The sequence below is a fragment of the Populus trichocarpa genome, chromosome 19 (genome assembly GCF_000002775.5).
Source record: "Populus trichocarpa isolate Nisqually-1 chromosome 19, P.trichocarpa_v4.1, whole genome shotgun sequence".
Lineage (NCBI taxonomy): Eukaryota > Viridiplantae > Streptophyta > Magnoliopsida > Malpighiales > Salicaceae > Populus > Populus trichocarpa.
This window is the reverse complement of record NC_037303.2, coordinates 6,291,802-6,311,728: the sequence shown is the minus strand read 5'-3', so window position 1 is coordinate 6,311,728 and position 19,927 is coordinate 6,291,802. Positions and strand designations below refer to the sequence as shown.

The 19,927-nt window shown below is 35.1% G+C and overlaps 1 pseudogene; it reads left to right on the top strand.

Annotated features, from left to right (window-relative positions):
- Positions 1-18,838: 18,838 nt before the first annotated feature.
- On the top strand, positions 18,839-19,403 carry LOC18108268 (tetraspanin-3-like; annotated as a pseudogene).
- The last annotated feature ends 524 nt before the right edge of the window (positions 19,404-19,927 follow it).

The following is a 19,927-nucleotide window of genomic DNA, read 5'->3' as shown; positions in this document are numbered from 1 at the left end:
CTTTGTCTGGTAAGTTGATCATCTTTCATCCGAGCTAAGCTGATGGCTTCCTTTAAAGTCTGTAGTTTGAACATTCGGATACCATCTAAAATATCCCTTTTTAATCCTCCCATAAATGTTCCTACAAGAACTCTCTGTGTCCACCCTCGTACATGATTGCCCAAGAGTTCAAATTCTCATTGATAATCACGCAACGATCCTTCCTGTCGTATCCTTAAAAGAGCTTCATCATAATCTTCGCATTTCGAAGGCCCAAATCGAGCCCAAAGTTCACCTTCAAAATTAATCCATGAAAGAACTTGCCCTTCCTCTTGGAATGTCCTGCGGATCCACTGCCACCATTGGTTGGCCTCTCCTTCCAAGTGGTAGGAAGCCAAAGAAACCTTCTGAATTTCGAGGGTATTCTGGAACTCAAAGAATTGGTTCACCCTATTGAACCACTCCATTGGATCATCTCCTGAAAATCAAGGGAATTCAAGCTTTGCTATTTTAGATGATACAATAAGTCGTCCCCCATTGTGACTTTCACGATGTGGATTACCCTGATTTTGAGATTCCTGGTCTGCAAGGAGTACATCAGAGAGACGGTTATGAGTTTTTTCCAAATGCTGCAGCTTGTCCGTCATGCCAAGCTCCATCCGATGTAGCCCATTTTGCACTTCATCGAGCCTCACCTCCAACTGCTCGATACGCTCTTTATTGGTTCCCATAAAAAATAACCAGGCTCTGATACCAATGATAGGTCCCAACACAGATAATACAACAATAAATAAATTATTTTCTCTTCTGGTGAGAAAGTACCGTAATTTTGAATAATAATTGATTGCCCTTATTGCTACCCAATTTTTGACCCATGTTTTGATAAATTTCCAAAAAATAAAAAATAAAAAATAAAAATAATAAAAAATAATAATAAGGGTTTACATGTGGCGATAACATAGAGCATTAAGGCTAATATTAAGGAAGCAATATGTCAAGGAGATAATTACTGCAATATAAAATACCATAAATATATGATTTGATTCGTGCTGGTTATGAAAAATAATCACTGCAATATAAAATACCATACATATAGGATTTGTTGGTGCTGGTTATAGAAGATAATCTCTGCAATAATTATTGCAATATTTCCTTAAATAGTACGTGTAGGGATTTTCTATATAAGTGAACCTATATCCATATGCACTTGGGGGAGAAAAATATTCAAAAGGGGGCAATTTTTCAGAAAAGGGGAGCCAAACACAAAAAACCCTAAAGATAAAAAACCCTAAACCCGTTTCTCTTCCTTAGCCGCAGCCCCTCCTCTTTTAAAAAAATAAAAAAAACAGGCGCCGCCCATTCCCCCACCTTCTTCTCCTCTCACAGCCTCCAACAACCGTCCCCAGCTCTTCCCCATCTTCCTCTTCTGGTCGCTCCCTCCCTTTAAAAAGAAAAAAACAGAGCCGCCCTCCCTGATTTTGTCTTTTGCTCCTGTGAACCAGCACAAGCCTTCCTCTTCTCCATCCAACAGCCCACAAACGTCGTCCCTTCCTCATGCAAGTCGCCCACCATTTGGGCAAACCAGCAGCCTCTAGCGACACCCATCTTCAAGTCCCACGCCTCTCCCCATCTGTTTTGGCCTTCTCCCACAAACCCATGGTTCCCCATTTCCTTTGTTTCTCTCCCAAACCAGTAGTCGTCCCCATCTCCTTCCCCGTAGCAGCTGATCTCCTTCACCGCCAATCGGCCAGCTCACCTAGACCAAATTTCAGCCTCCAATAGCAGCGGCCAAATAAACAGCCCGAATCCAGCGCCGCCGCCGCCCAACCGCAGGAGCTGCCACCGGGAGAAGAAGGAAAGAATAGCAAACTGAGAAGAAGAAAGAAGACAGAAGTTAACAAATCTAGAAAGGAAAAAAATACAAGAACAATCTGGACAGAAATGGATTAAAATCAATTGCCTGCGTTTTCTTTTTTCTTGTTGCAGGTCACCGCCGGCGAGGAAGGGAAGAAGGGGTGAAGCCAAGTCAGATCCACCCTGTCCCTTGTTTATTTCTTGCGGCGGCGCATGAACCCACGTGCCGCTAGTGGCGGCGGCGCGTGGAGGAGACGCGCCGCCACTGTTCCTGGAGTCCAGATGGCCTCCCCTGCAATTCCTGGATTTTTGAGGGTCTGTTTTTGTAATTTTTACATGCTGGAATATGGATTTAAATTACTGTTAGTGGTTTTGTTTAATTTCTGTATTTGTTTAGCATGTAATTATATATGGGTGTATGAGAAAAATATAATCAAAAGGGATGTGTGTGTGTTTGTACTTTTTTTATGTTATTAAATTATAAAATCAAAAAGATTAAAAAGATTAATTTAATGTTTTAATTCGTATATGGTCAAGTATCTGAAGGACAAATAAAATCATGTTGTATTTCCCGTGAAAATGTAAGAACACGTTTCTATATATTTTTTTGGGATTTAATAACTGATTTATTAAAGCCTTAAGAATTTGACTAATATGTGGTTTGTTGACTTCAGTTGCGATTAAAGGTGATGTTTGTGTTTTTAACAAAGAAAATATAAAAAATGTTTTTGTGTGTTGCATACGGCCAATATCCTAACATGTTTTGAATGTTCTTTTTTATAAAAAATATTGAAAGTTTTGAAAATGTGTTTTCACATGGATTTCTTAAACACAACAAAAATTATTTTCTTGCATTTCTGGATTTTACAACATGTTTGTAAAACTCCAAAGGGTATTGGCCAATATTCCAAAAAATACAAAAAATTTATTTTGGGGGGGAATCCATCTATTATCCACCGTTAATGTTTGGATAAAGAAATCTCAAAGGGATGAATATCCAAAATATTATTGGGAATAACTTGTTGTTATTCACTGTTAATATTTGGATAAAGAAACCCTAAGTGGTAAATATCCAAAATAATTTTCTAGGAATAATAAGTCATCGCACATCCTTGAAAGAAGCCTTGATTATAATTGAGGACATTTGAATTTCTGACTCCATGGTTTACGAGCCGTGAGAGTATGGAATACTAAGGCAAAAACAGGCTTTTAAAGCGCCTTGAATTTCCTTATATTTCTAAATTTTTGTCTCTCCTCGTTGTGATTTACGAGTCGCAAAACTCTTGAAATACTAAGGGAAAATTGAGCTTTTAAAGCACATGGAATCTCCTTGGATTTCTATCTTAATAAATTTAGTCTGAATGAAACACAGATTTCAAGAGATCTGCATTGGTTCTTCTTGGTACTTTGTAGACATATCTAAGGGTGTGATTCACATTGACCAAGGGTTATTTCTTTTTAAACTTTCAGCCCAAATCCATTCATCATAGCAAAATGTATCCTAGGAAAACACCAACACCATAGCAATTATAAGGCAAACCAAACACCAAGCAGCTTACCTTAGGTAGGGTGTACGAGGGGTACTAATACCTTCCCTTTACGCAACCAGTCCCTTGCCTTAGAATCTCTGAAAGACCAGTTAGGATTCCTAGTGACCATAATACTATGTGGCGACTCCCTTATTCACAAAACAACAAACGACGCTGAAATCAATCGAGGGTCGCCGAGACGCCGCGCTCCGCCACGAGGGTGCGACAACCCTCTAAATAACAATTGTGGCTGCTTAAATAGCAAGACCACGTACAATAGAAACTGAATATAACTGCATGAAAGAAAAGTGACGTAAATAATGCAACTACTGAAATCCCACTTGCACGTAAACTCCTCCCACGGTACGTGTTTAATGGTTTCATCAACTGCCAGCAACGTGCATGAAGCATGCATGCACGATCTCTTATACTTTCCATCTACGTGTATACAGGCTGCATGCACGATCTTGTATGTGCTGATATGCACCCCAAATATTTGGGATTTGGCTTAAGGCCCCTCTCTGAGCGTTGTGGCCTATCACCCAACTTCTCTCAATATCCCCAACCCACAATCTATCTTCAAGCCTTTCCCTATTGTGATCATTGATCCTTTCTCTTGAATCTGTACGTCTGTCATCTAATTTGTCAATCCATCTTTTTTTCTATAGAGTGGAAGTTGTTGTGTTGCTGGTGTTAGCCTATTAAGGTTGAGAATGTGAGATTTTGGCAAAAGGCAAAGGAGAAAGGGAAGGCTGGGGAGTGGGGACTGTCAATTGTGGACTCGGGAGGGAAAGTTAATAAATTTTGTAATTTTTGTAAAACTCGTAAACTCAGTCCGAGTTTATTGAGTTTGACCGAGTTTGCTAGATTTCGAGTTTTTAACCTAATTTTACACGTTATATACTTGTTGACTTGTAAAATCATATGATTTTACGAGTCAACTCTCGAGTTTGACAACAAGGTATGTTACACATATGACCTAAAGTCAGTCATGCCATTTATGGTGGTGGTTGGCAGTTAGGGTTTACCATATTTTCAAAACAATTAAAACTTGGAGTGCAATTTTTAATTTTTTGTTTAGGCTTACTTAATTGCTGTGGCCTTCTTCTTCTTCTTTTTTCTGTTTTTAGGTTCCTTTCACTAGCTTCCAAAAGTGAGTAATAATCTGGCTGGAGCCATAAAACAAAGAGCAATTTCAAAATTTCCCAGTTTAAAAATTTAAAAATTTAAATTTCTTAAAAGCTGTCAAAATTTCAATGATTGAACTTTTTTTTATGTTTTAAATTATTACTAAATTTGAAATTTTCTAATGCACTGTAAAAAGGTGAGGAAATTTCTTTCATATCGACCACTTGTAATATATATAAGCAGACTATTTATTTGGAGTGGTTCATAAAAGTCTTGACACAGGAAATTTGAACGGAGGCGGCTTCCCTGTTTGAAATGCATCTACAAGGTCAAAAAAGCCATCAATATCCAAATGCATGTATAATGTATAATTTTCGAAAACACAGAACGTAAACCACATGTTTATAGACTTAATAATCTGATCAATTTTTGTTTTTTTATTTGGGATCGATTGATTTGAATTAGAGGCTTCATTGATTTGAATTTGAAAACACAGAACGTAAACGTATATGAATGTAGGTAATTTGCATGAAATAGCATAATTATATTTGAAATAATTCGACAAATGAGAGCCTTCATGAAAAAGTTCGATCAGATTTAACCGTTTATTTGTAAAAATATCTCGTCTTGAACAAATCAAGCTAAGATGTTTTAAATTAAAAGTTGTCAACCAATTATCCAACCAGTTGAAGAAAAAAAAAACTTATTTTTTTCTCATTAATATGGGTGTTCGAGTCAGCTAGTATGCATCTCGACTAATTATACGAGCCATAAAGTTAACAATCATATAAGTTTCTAGTGGCTCTGAGATTTGTGAGACACGAACTGGTAACCTCTAGAAAACAAACTTAAAACCTGACCATTTGAGCTATACCTCCTCAGGGTTAATTTTTAAAGAAAAAAATTAAAAAAATGAAACCATTGCTTAAGACTAAAATAACAACTAAGGATTTCGTAATTTTTTAATTTTTATTTCTAATTTTTTTTTAAATGAAAATTTAAAAAATTACTAATTTCTTAATATTTCATATGTCTTGAAAAAAAAATTAATGCATGGAGAGCAAATTCGAGTTTGGTTTAGGCTTCCTTAATTGCCTTGGCCTTCCTATTCCCTCGCGGTCTCACTATCATTTCCACCTTTCCTCTCAGCAGCGTGACTGACCCAGCAACCGAACCTGGGAGTTTCAAGTTTTTTTATCATCATTGAAAAATTCTATTTCTAAGCTATCCCAAGAAGACTTTTGAAGAGGAGACATTGCTAAACAAATCCTTCTAGCTCCAAGATTGCAAGCCTCTCATGTTTTCTTCCCTGCTCTGCCATTGTTTCAGAACTAATCCTTATTGTCAAACTATTGGAGGCAAGATTATCAAACTATTGATAGTTTATTTTGATTCTGAAAATAAGAGAAACCGGTTGAGCGGCTAGAATAAGTTGAGTCAATGGATCGGTTTAGTCGGCAGAATATTATTCCTGTTCAGATTAGGATTTCCTTGTATTAATTTAATTCCTTAATTGTTTATAATTTTATAAATATAAAAAGGATTATAATTCAGGATTATTAAGTAGTAACAAAAGAGAGAGAATAATTAAGAGAGTTTAGAGAGAAACACATAATAAAGTATACTTTCCTCTCAATCTTTTTTCTGCTCTTGAGTTTTTTGACTTTGCATTACTGTTTTTGATCTTATATCACACCAATTATTCTTCCAACAAATAGTATCAAAGTTTAAGTTTGATTATTTAACATGATCAATCCAAACTTCTCATTTCAATGCCTTAGGTTGGCAAATGACAACTATAAAACTTGGTGTATTTGAGTAAAAGCTTGGCTAGGTTATTAAGATATATGGGAGATGATTGAAAAAGGCTTTGAGGAACCTATAGATGAAGCAATGTTGACTTCAGCTCAAAGGGAGGCTGTGTAAAAGGCACGAAGGAAGGATCAACAAGCACTAGCAATATCCTCCAATATCTTGATGATGCCATTTTTGAGATAGTAGCCAACACAACCACCGCCAAGCAAGCATGATAAGTTTTGTAAGAATCAAGAAGCTAACAATGTGAGAAAGGTACAAAAACAAAAGTTACATATGCTTGAATCAGAAAATATTTCAAAATATTTTGCAAGAGTATTGGCCACATATAATCAAATAAAGAGATATAGGAAGAAGATTAAAGAGACACGTGTGGTAGAGAAGATCATACACTCGTTGCAAAAGAAGTTCCATTATGTTGTAGTTCTGATAGAGGAGTCACAAAATATGGATTTTCTTTCAATACAAGGTCTCATGGGAAAATTACAAGCCCATGAGGAAAGACTCAATGGGATTTAAGAGGATGTGATTGCACAAGCACTTTTTTTAAAGGAAGATAGTTCTAGATATTTTTAAAGGAGTAGAGGTTATGAAGAAAGCATAAGAAGAGGAAGAAGAGGTAGATTTGAAAGAGGAGGCAGTGACACCCTCAATAGGTCAATCGGTCAATCGGTCGACTGGATGAAGTAAATTGATCGACTGGTTCAACTGACAATGGCAATCCGACACTCGGGTTTGACAAATCAAAAGTTAAATGCTATAATTGTCAAAAGGGATGTCATTATGCTAGGGATTGTTGGAGTCTAGCCAAGAGAGTTGAGAAGAATGCAAATCTAGTGATAGAAAGGAGAAGGAAGCCACCCTATTATTACTAGTGTATGATGAGAGAATGAAAAACAAAGAGAACATGTGGTATTTAGACAATGGAGCTAGCAACCACATGTATGGAGACAAAGAAAAGTTCATGGAGCTTGATGAAACAATTAGAGGTAATGTCACCTTTGCGGATCATTCAAAAGTTGTCATTAAAGAAAAATATATGATTTTGATTAAATTGAAAGATGGAAGTCATCAATTTATTGATGTATATTATATACCAACAATAAAAATCAACATATTGAGCTTTCGACAACTGTTGGAGGAGTATGAGATTAAAATAAAAGATCGTATTTCGACATTATTTGACACTAAAGGAGCTATGATTGCAAAGGTAGCCATGACAAAGAATAAAATGTTCTTGCTAAACATAGAGACTTATATGCCTAAATGCCTAAGCGCATGTGTGAATGATGAGACTTGGCTTTGACATATGAGACTTGGGCATGTAAACTTTGATAACATAAAGATGATGACACAAAAGAAGATGTTGAAGGGTCTACCATCCATTATACATCCAAATTAGTTGCATGAAGGATGTTTAGTTGGCAAACAATTTTGCATAAGCTTTCTGAATGAATCTATATCAAAAGCAAGTCAACCCTTACAAGAAATACATGTCGACGTTTGTGGTCCTATTAAACCATGTTTGTTTGGTACAAATCTGTATTTTCTAGTTTTTATAAATGATTATAGTAGAAAAACTTGGGTATACTTCTTAAAAGAAATGTCTAATATGCTTAGCTGTTTTAAGAAGTTTTAGACATTAGTTGAAAAAAAATGGTTATTCTATAAAATCACTTAGGATGTATAAGAGGATGAATTTTGTTCAATAATTTTAATGAGTTTTGTGAAGATTATGGTATAAAAAGACTCATAATGGTGCCTAGATCCCCACAACAAAATGGTATGGTAGAGAGAAAGAATAGAAGCATCCTTAACGTGACAAAAAACATACTCAAAACAAAGAAGATGCCTAAAGAGTTTTGGGCTGAAACTGTAGATTATACTATCTACTTTTCAAATAGATATCCTACTAAAAACTTGAATGACATGACTTCACAAGAAGCATGGAGTGGAAGAAAGCCAAATGTTTCTCACCTGAAAGTTTTTGAGAGTATTAGCTATGTAGATGTACATGATCAAGTAGGGACCAAGCTACATGACAAGAGCAAAAAACTTATCTTTGTGGGCTGTGATAAAAAGTCCAAATGATATAAGCTTTACAACCCTAATGAAGAAAATATGATGATTAGTAGAGATGTTGAGTTCACTGAAGAAAGAGCATAAGATTGGAAGGTAGATAATGATGAAAAATATGAATTCTTGTCGATTATTGATAAAAATGAGGTAATATATGAAGATCATCAAGAACATATAATTACACATCCACAAACTCCAATGAGCTCAATTTTTCCTTCTTCGTCTTCTTATAATGAAAGCTCGAGTAATGGCACTCCAACAAGTCTACCAAAAAAGATGAGGAGCCTTGATGACTTATATGATGTAGCTAACACTATATTTCCACTTTGCTACATGTAATCTTATAATGTTTAAAGAAGTAATAAAGTATGTAACATAAAATTTTTTATGAATAAGGAGATTGCATCAATTGAAAAAAATGACACTGCTAAACAAATCCTTCTAGCTCCAGGACTGCAAGCCTCTCATGTTTTCTCCCCTGCTCTGCCATTTTCAAAACTAATCCTTGTTGTCAAACTATTGGAGGCAAGATTATCAAACTATTGATAATTTAATATAATTTTTTCCCTCTTTTCAAGAAGAAAATCATTTTCTCTATTTTTCATATATCTGCTGTCTATATAATTTCATCAATATGCTTTAACAATTTAATATAATTTAATATAAGTATTCCCTAGATTTCCGAATATAGAAATATATATTTCAAATTGAAAATCTTTTATATCCTTAAATAGAAAAACATAATCGACTAAAAATAAAATCCTAATATACCGAAGATCCTAATAAGTCTCTTTTCTATTTAAATTTTTTTTTTTTTTGAGAAATCCTTAACAATTAAATAAAAATAATTTAGTCTAAAATAATGAAATTTCCATCCCCACAATCATATTTTCCAAAAAATTAAAGCTTGGAGTGAAATTTTGAAAAACAAAATTTGTTTAGGCTTCCTTAATTGCCATAAAACAAAGAGCAATTTTGAAATTTCACAGTTTAAATTTTTTTTAATTTCTTAATTTCTTATAAACTTTCAAAATTTCAATGATTGAATTTTTTTTTATGTTTTGAATTATTTCTAAATTTTAAATTTTCTAATGTACTGTATAAAAGTGAGGAAATCTCTTTCATATCGACCACTTGTAGAATTGATTCAAACACAGTGAGCATTTGAGATAGATAGATAGATAGATAGATAGATAGAGAAAGAGAGAGAGAAGCAGGCTATCAGTATGGAGTGGTTCATGAAAATTTAAACGTAGGCGGCTTCCCTGTTTGAAATGTATCTATAAGGTAGTCACAATCTATAATGTTAAGAAAAGCTAGCTTATGCACTTGAGGGTCTAGCTGCTGTGGTCAACCGTGTGACTTGTTCCGCTCCCGTCCCGGGTTCGACCCTCTATGTGCACGCCTGTCACCCCCGCGGTGCCTTACTTGCTCCTGGGCTTGCAGGATGTCCAGTGGGCCGTGGGGAATAGTCGTGGTGCGCGTAAGCTGGCCCGGACACCCCACGTAAATCCAAAAAAAAAAAAAAAAGAAAAGCTAGCTTATAGATGGCCATGATCAAAACTTTTGATTGAGTAGAATTATAAATAAGATTGAACCTTATACAGTGTTTGGCAATAATCTTGAATCTGATTTTCGAAAAGATGGATTGTAAACCACATGTTTATATATAGGTGGGGATATGAATCATAGACTTAGAAATCGATCAATTTTTGTTTTTATCATTGGGATTGATTGATTCGAATTAGAGGCTTCAATGGGAAATTAGAGGCATGAAATAGCAGATAAGGCAGAATTATATTTGAATTAATTCGACAGATGCCCTTGATTAACAATTTGCCTCTTTAAAATCGTTTTTTGCCATCGAAGATGCCCTTGATTTACTATACCACTCTGAATTTTGAGTTAAGAAAGAAAATTCCACAACTAGCTTGATCAGTTTTGATGGATTGATCAATTTTACCTAACTTGAAGTATTTATTGGGTCCCAACCATGTCAAGGACATACACCAGATTTGATTCAAGATGGCCATACGTTTTTGGAGTGGCAACAAATTAAGAACAACTCCAAAAATATAGCGTCATCATGAATGAAATCATGTCTTTCTATATATATTTGTGTTTGGTATGTATACTCCATTTACTCGTGTTTCTTTAAGAGATACAAGTGCTCCAACACCAATCAATGAATCCAAACAAATTTGTCCTTAATTTGTAATAAACTCATAAAAAATATGGCATCATAGATAAATCTTTAACAAAACAACTAAATTACTTGGTCGGTTTAAGTATTTATATAAATAAAAAAATCATGTTAATATATTATTTTAATTATTTAATGACATATTTATTATGCAATTAACTTGATTAATGTGTGGTGTTGATTAAACAATGAACAATTTATTTTTTATTTTGACTTACCGAATCGATAAGGTTATATCAGAAAAATTGTAATTATTTAATTTTAAATCTAGAATAAGCAAAATGTCAAGTCAGGTTTTTTTTAAATTTGAACAGTTATGCATAATTTAATGAGAATGTCTAAAATTTTTCAATAATCTAAATATTTTTTTTCAATGGCTAAATCATATAATTTTTCACTCGAAGATCTCATGATAGAATCTCTAAAAGGTACAATCAAATTTAGAAAGAGAAAAGGCTACCTTGTCTATATAAGGTAAAATCCATCGAAACTCTTTGGGGAGAAAAAGAAAATCTATTTGTTGCATCCTTCTATTATGAAAAAGCAACAATGAATCTCAAATTAATCTATTCGTTTCATTCTGGCTCTCACAGTTTCTAGAGGATGCTCCGTTTATGATATTAGTAGAAATTCATGCCCTTTCGTCAATTAAATTTATAATAAAAATTTATATAATATAATTGAAGTCATGACAAAATTCCATTTAGTCCCCAGTTTTCAAAAAAAAAAATGTAAAGTCTTTTGGTCCTTGTATAATAAAAATTAAAATTTAGTCTTTATGATACCTTTTGTAATTCACTTCATAATTATTATTGGGACGCTCTAGACACCCGATAATGTGGACGATTAGAGGTGGAGAGTGGAAATATGATGAAGACCAATCTTGACGAATCTAAGCACTGGTAGTCTCGTCATATGTTGAGAAATCAGGTATAAAACCAATATATTTCAGATCACTTGTAAAGGAAAGCCGTGACAAAGCTAGCAAATGGTTGTATATACAGAATTAAAGACAGTACGATGGATAGATATGACCTAAGAAGTTCTGGCTAGGAGATTGGGTTTTAAGTGGGACCGATGTGACCTCTCCAATCTTTCTTAGGAACTTGCTTAGTTTAATGATTATCCATACGGTACTATTTTTGTATATGTAACAATTTGTAATAAAATTGTTGAAGACTAGTAAGATGACGGCACAAGGGAACAATTGGGTTCTATATGTTCAAGGATCTGATGTAGTAGTGATGTAGAAGTTAGATTCGGTGACTGTGATTTCTCAAGGGTAGAATTGATGAAGACCCTGATAATGGAAGAGAAATACAGCAAGCAGATCAAGATTGACACCCTATTTTGACTTGGATAGGTGTTGTGACAGGATGAGCTGGTGTCAAACATAAAAGCAAAGAATAAGGAGAAATATGGAGAATAAAAATTACACGAGGGCACACGTAGATTGTGCAAGAGTACCCATAAGATCCAACGAGGTACTGTAATGAGACAACATGTGCAAGGAGAAGAAGTGTTCCTAGATGAACCTTAGAGCAGAGACTGTTTAGAGGTTGTACAACAAGAAGTCTCTTGTGCTCTTAATGAAGACAACAGGCAAAGACATTTTCAATGCACGCAAGGATGGAAAGATGAGCTGTTGTAGAGGCACCTAATGAAAAGGATGCGACCATCTATGAAAGGCGAATACACCTTAGAGAGAAGGTGTGAAGGTGTGAGAGCCATGATATGAGCCTAGTTCAGACCGCCCCATGACAATGGGCGAAGACACCAAAGAGAGTTGGTGGAGGTGGAGTTGTTAAGAAGAAAGGCGTAGAGCTCCAGTTCAGAACGCCCCAGAGCCGATGCAATGGCTAGATACGAGTGGACAAGTGTATGGATAGTCAATGAAGTGGCTATGATGAGTATGAAGATAAGTGTCAGATTGACTTTCATGGATATTGCCTCCATGCTAAAGCTCAATGAGCTAGAAGACATTTGCCTTGGACAATAAGTGGATGACTTGTGAAGCATTAAGACGCGACTGCTAGGAATGAGCAGAGGGCATGCGCACGTTCCGGGAACAAGTTAACTCTTGTTAAGTTGGTAAGCTCGGTAATGGCATTGTAATACTCAGAGTATGAAGATAGATATGGATCAACCTTTAATGAGCTGCCCCATGGTTAAAGGTGGAGAGCTACCTGTACTCTTAGGACTAAGAGCGAGAGACTCACAAAGAAGTAATGCATGGTTCTTAGGGTGGAACAGAGAGCAGACGTAACTCCTGGATGAGTAATTCTTGAAAGAGTGGTGAGCTCGTGACCACATTGAAATACTCAGACAATGACTGTTGCACTTGGAAATAGATATTTCTGTTCAAGGGGGTGTTGTAAGCCTTGTTGTAAGGCTTGAAAAATCATTCCAGACCGAGTATAGTTGATACGCTCGAAGAGGAATGTTGTGTGTCCCAAAGACAAGTGTTAACACTCTTCAGATGTGATGTGGGAGACCATCTAGTTGAAGTGATCCTTTGGAGTGAGAAAATGTGTGCTTGGGTGACTCTAATGATTGAAAGGTTTGGCAAGTACTTGTAAACTTGGTTGAAGACGCTCTCAGAATGGTAAGCTTGGAGGAGCTGCAAGGTGCAAGCATATGTTGAAAAAGCAAGAGGACAATTGCCCCACATGAATGGCAAAGGGGGTGATTGTTAGGTTTGTTGCCATTAATGTGCAGCAAATGAACGACACTATCCATTGACAAATGCAGCAGCCCATACCAAATGTCAAAGTTTGGCAGCCACCATTGTTGAAAATGAGCTGGAGCTGGTGGCACCATTCTTGCCTATAAATAGACACCAAGAGAGCAGAGCAGTGTGTGTAGTAGCAGAGTAAAAGAGAGAAGAAGAGAGAAAGAGAGAAGGGTTGCCAATGGCAGCATCTGCAAGTGCAGCAATGAAAGATGGGAGTTGAGTGAGTGGATGTGATCTCCTCCTCCATGTTTTGTGTATTGTATTCTTTTTTTATCTTTATTAATATGGATTGCTCCCGTGGATGTAGGCGTTTTGTCGAACTACGTTAAATATTGTGTACCAGCATGCTAAGGCTCCAATGGGCAATGATCATGAACACCACCGGTCCGAGAGAGAGAATCCCCAACATATATTACATTAGATTCCATTACATATTATAAAACATGTCATTAGAAAATTTATTATATGTAATTGCTTCGTGGATATCATGGGTTTGCTCAACTTTAGTTATTATAAGGTTGCTTTGTGTTTAGTAAGTTAATTGGAACTGCACTTTTTGTAAGTAGATATCTGCGTAATTATTCTTAATCATGTAATGGTTTATTATTTAATCTTTTTTTATATAATGCTTGTACTTTAATGAGTCATTAAATTATAATATTTCATTAAATTATAATTTTAAAAATTACATTAATGTGCCATCACATCACATTCCATTATATCTGATATCATTTACAATAAGGCTAAATTATAAAAAAATTAAATCAATCTTTTACTCTTTTTATGTTTTTTGAAAATGTTTTGTTGACTTTTCAAAAACATGTGATTTATATAAAATAGTTTATAAGGAATTTTCTGACATGGAATGTCTTTTATATAGGTTTATGAATGATATACAAGGCAGAACACATGAAAAGAATTCAAATTTACAAACCAATCAATCTTGCAAAGGTTGGACAGACACAAATTTAATTAGGGGTTTTAGAAGTCCAATTCAACGGGAGCGGATGGCTATAACCAACTTTTAAGTTTTAGACATTGTCATTAAATTATGCATAAGTGTTCAAACTTTAAAAATTCTAATTTGATACTGTGCTTAAAAAAATTACTATTAATCATGTAATGGTTTATTACTTTTTTTAATATATATATATATATATAATGCTTGTAATATAATAAGCTATTAAATTACAATCTTTCATTTATTATAATTTTCAAAATAACACAACAAAACATAATTTAATGTTAGAAAACATATCGTTCAAAATTTAATAAATCATTACATTACATTAGATTCCATTACATATTATAAAACTTATCGTTAGAAATTTTATTATAAGTAATTGTTGATAAATCAGAGAGCCGCCGCCCTGTATATTCACCTTTTGTTCTTATATTTCAAAATGTTACAGAGTAGTTCTCTTATATAGAAACTGATGCAACCATATTATTTGATAGTTTCACCCATATTTAACTAGTGTTTTGCCTATGCTATATATATATAATGCCTTGATATTCTTTGTTTTATGTTTTGAAGGCACTTTTGGATGAAAGATGCAAAAATGAGTAAATTGGAGGTAACTGACAGGTTTGACGTTCAGTCGATGTTTTGTGCAGAGCGTGAGTTCTAGAGGTTGAAATGAAGTGATTCTAGTGGCATTAAAAAGCTAACATCCATACCTTTCTGGAAATTTAAGGTACGAAAAATAAAAAAAGAAAGAGCATGGAAATCACAGCCTTCAAAGTCAAATCTTGCATTCTGCCAATGTTGACCTTTGGTCATTCAAAATTGAATATCTAAAGCTTCAGAAGTTCAATTGATGAAAACTCAATTTTGTTTGATTTCTGACTTAAAGACCTATCAACGCTCCAAATGTTAACCAGAACCAATGTCATATGAGAGAGATATTAATTTTCAAAGATGACAGCTGAATTCTGCCAGCAAACAGATTTCGTGAAGAAATGTGTCCAAATTACGTTTCAAAGCATTTAAACCGGCGTCAAAGTTTTTATTTTAGAAATTTAGCTCCTCTAAGTCAAAGCTTGAAGATTTAATGTAAGGCTATTTCTCCTTTTTAGGAAAATTATTATTGAAGTACTTAAATGTAAACTGTCAACGTAAGGGATGGCTATTTTGTAAAATAGAGACTAGGGTTTCTTAGCATATAAAAAGAAAAAGAGAAGGGAAAGAGGGCAGAAAGCGGGTGGCAGCCAGAAGTGAAGAAACGCAAACTCTTCTCTCTACAAACCAGAAATAATGTTTTCTTCTATCTTTAAGAGTAGTTGTTCCATAGATATGTAAGGCTAAGCTCGTTTTCTTTGTTGCAAGGACGCAACAAACCTTCGGATTTCAAGAACCGTGAGATTTATTCTTCCTCTTATTTTCAGTTTATATTATGAATGAGTATGATTGTTTTCCTATGAATATTTTCTATGATTGTTGTTAATAATTTCTAGAGCGGACTCTAAGTTATTATTGTGAACAATCTATTGCTAAGTTTGATATCAAAACCGGAGTTGTGATATATGAACTTGCTAAGCAACTAAGCTTGATAATTGTGGCAGAACTATGTTATTAAACTTAGGGAGAACACTCGAACAAAGGAACACAAGCTGCGGACAGCTTGGTTGTCAAGAGATCAATCAATTTATCTAGTTTTTAGGGCTGCCATTGAACTAAATCATTAATGCGGACATTGTGATTGTTTGTTGGTTAGGGTTAGTTATACAGCGGATCCGTTAATTAACCAACGTCAAGAAAAGATAAAAATTTAGAATATAAATTGAAGTTTCGTTTCAAGGATCGGTTCTAATTTCCGTTGGTGGATGTGTACTTACGACCAAGGTTTGTTTTCTTGATAAATTTTGGTTTCATTTGATTTTGTTTGTAGTTTAATTTCTTCCATAGTTTAGATCATCACAAATCAAAACCCCCCAATTGCATAACGTATAGCATAAAAATCTGAACTAAATCTTCCTCGTGGGATCGACCCCTTGCTTGCTCTATACTATCTTATGTGTAGTGTTTTAAGCTGGGGTAATTAATTTGTGCGACCGCGCATCGCAACAGAAACCCTTTCCTAAGATAACCATATAAGTAAGCAACATTAATCCCACATATATCGGGATACATATAATTACAGAATACTGAAAGATAATTCCTCATATTTGATTCTACAGCTCACGTTAACATTAATTCCTAACCTGTACAGCTCACGCTAACACTCCCCCTTAAGTTGGTGCAAAGATGTCTTCGATGCCCAACTTGTTAAGTGAGCCATGAAAGTTTTTGTTGGAAATTGTCTTTGTGAGCATATCAGCAAGTTGGTCTTCTGATCTAACAAAAGGAAAGCAAATCACCCCTTCTTCAAGATTCTGTTTAATGAAATGTCGGTCTATCTCGATATGTTTTGTCCAGTCATGCTGAATTGGATTTTGAGAAATTGCAATTGCAGCTTTATTATGCAGTACAGGTTCATTCCTGAGTTGGGAGTGAAACCAATTTTAGAGAGTAATCTTCTAATCCAAAGAAGTTCGCAAAAGCCCTTAGGCATTCCTCTAAACTTAGCCTCAGCACTCGACAAAGCTACTACTTTCTATTTTTTACTCCTCCATGTAACCAAGTTACCACCAACGAAAGTGAAGTAGCCAGATCTAGATTTTCTATCAAACAAATTTCCTGCCCAGTCAGCATCCGTGTAACCTTCAATATCCAAATGACAATTCTTGGAGAACATAAGTCCTCTTCCTGAAGCGGATTTTAGGTACCGACCAACTGCATCCATGTGATCCTTGCTAGGACAATGCATGAATTGACTAACTAGGCTGACACCGTAAGAAATATCTGGACGAGTATGAGATAAGTAAATCAGTTTACCTACCAATCGTTGATACCTCTCTTTATCAGCTGGTTCCTGATCAAGATACACTCCAAGTTTTTGATTCTGAACTGTTGCAGTGTCTGGCGGTTTATAGTCAAGCATTCCTACTTCAATTAGTAGGTCCAATACATACTTTCTTTGTGAGAGAAAAATGCCCCGCCTTGATCTAGCCACTTCGATCCCTAAGAAGTACTTAAGTCCACCTAAGTCCACCCAAGTTCTTCATTTCAAATTCGGTAGATAGTTGCTCTTGCAACCTTTCAATTTCTTCTTCATCATCTCCTGTAATGATCATATCATCTACATAAATTATCAGGACAATTACCTTTCCTCGTTGCTTTTTCAGGAAGAGAGTATGATGTGAGTTGCTCTATTGGAAACCATACTTTCTCATAGCCATGCTAAATCGACCAAACCATGCGCGTGGTGACTGCTTCAATCCATATAAAGCCCGTTGTAATCTATAGACAATTCTAGGTGTGGTTGAAATATACCTTGGTTGGATATCCATATACACTTCCTCCTCAAGATCTCCATAAAGGAAGGAATTTTTTACGTCAAATTGGTATAGTGGCCAATCTAAATTTACAGCCAAGGATAACAAAACTCTTGGTATAGTCTCCATAAAGCCCGTTGTAATGATTTAGTTGTTTTGTTAATAATTTATATATTATCATGACCATATTAAATAAAATAAAAAATAAATTGTTCATTGTTTAATCAACACCACACATTAATCAAGTTAACTACATAATAAATATGTCATTAAATAATTAAAATAATATATTAACATGATTTTTTATTTATATAAATACCTAAACCGACCAAGTAATTTAGTTGTTTTGCTAAAGATTTATCTATGATGCCATATTTTTTATGAGTTTATTACAAATTAAGGACAAATTTGTTTGGTTTCATTGATTGGTGTTGGAGCACTTGTATCTCTTAAAAAAACATGAGTAAATGGAGTATACATACCAAACACAAATATATATAGAAAGACATGATTTCATTCATGATGACCCTGTATTTTTGGAATTGTTCTTAATTTGTTGCCACTCAAAATAAATAAATAAAAATTGTAAAAAAAAAATCAATAAAAAAACTCAAAATAAAAAAATTGCAATCTTAAGAATAAAGTTCGAATTAAAAATAAAAATAAATAATTAGATATTAAATTAAAAAATAAAATCCAATTAAGAAAAAACATTTCATTATTATCCCACGATATTGTGTCAGGACTTGAACATTTTACAAAGAGACGGCTTCAAGTGACTGGTGAGCATAGTTATGAAACCCAACCCGAGGATTGACTCGGTCAAGAGACCGGGCTTCAAGTGACTGGTGAGCATAGTTATGAAACCTAACCCAGGAATTGACTCGGTCAAGAGACCGGGTCCCGGGTTTTATGGGTTAACCCGTATGAATGCAGGATATTTATGACCAAACCCTTCAAATAAAACAAAATATCACACCTGCACACGTTATACCTTTACCTTTGTTGTTATCAATGCTCTCCTTCACTTGTAACTGACCATTTAAAAAATTAACAGTAAAGAAAGAAAGAGAGACAGAGCAGAGAGAGATCTAACGCATTTGTTGCAGATAGGGAGAGAGAAACAGAGAAAGATCAACCATGAGAACTAGCAATCACTTGATAGGTGTACTCAATACCCATCCCAGGAGGTGGTATATGGCTAAGCAGTAGAGCCAACAACATAGATTGTTTGAAATTCTTAAAGTGGCCATTGATAGTAATTGGGATCTCAATCATGGTCGTTTCTTTAGCCGGTTGCACTGGCGCGTGCTATCGAAACACTTTCTTGATATGGGTTTTACCTATTTGTGTATTTGTTATGTTCTTCATCATCACCACACTTTTAGGGTTCTTCATCTTTGCCTGTGTTGTCACCGATAAAGGGTTGGGCAGCCCAGTCTTGAATCGTGCGTATTCTGGCTGTTATCTACAGGACTGTTCAGGGTGGTTGAAGGACCGAGTAGCTAGTGATAGCTACTGGCACAAGATTAGCTCTTGTACACGAGATTCTAAGGTTTGTGGTAAGATGGGGAGAAGTATTAATGGCGTCCCTGAGACTGAGACTGTAGATTTGCTCGGCCACAACTTCCCTCATCCCTCTCTCAGTCATCCCCTAGAGCCCTTTCTTCTTCTTCCCAAGTCTATACAGAAACCACATTTGTAAAGGAAAAAAAATATCACCGGGTCTTGTCCGGGTTCGCCCGAGTCATGGGTCAACCCACCGGGTTAACCGGGTTTTTCTGGGTTGTTGTATTAGCCGGTCTTTTAACAAACTCGAACCGGTCTAGCCACTGGATCGACCGGGTCCCGGGTCGACCCGCCGGGCCAGTCCGGGTGTAATAACACTGCTGGTGAGAGCATAATTTTATAATAGACTTGATTGCATATTATGATGATCACTTAAAGTAACTTCGTGGAGGAAAGTTTTAAAATCTTGGCATTATCATCATCACCTATGACGCAAGTAGTTTGACAAGCCACATAAATATCATTTTATTTTATCTCAGAATGTATAAAGCGTATTTGGAAGTGTGACTATGGTTATTTTTTAAAATATTTTTTACTAAAAAATATATCAAAATAATATAACAGCACATTAAAGTGTTTGGGAGTGTAGTTGTGGTTACGGTTATTTTATTTTATTTTTAAAAAATTATTTTTGACATCAACACATTAAAATGATCCGAA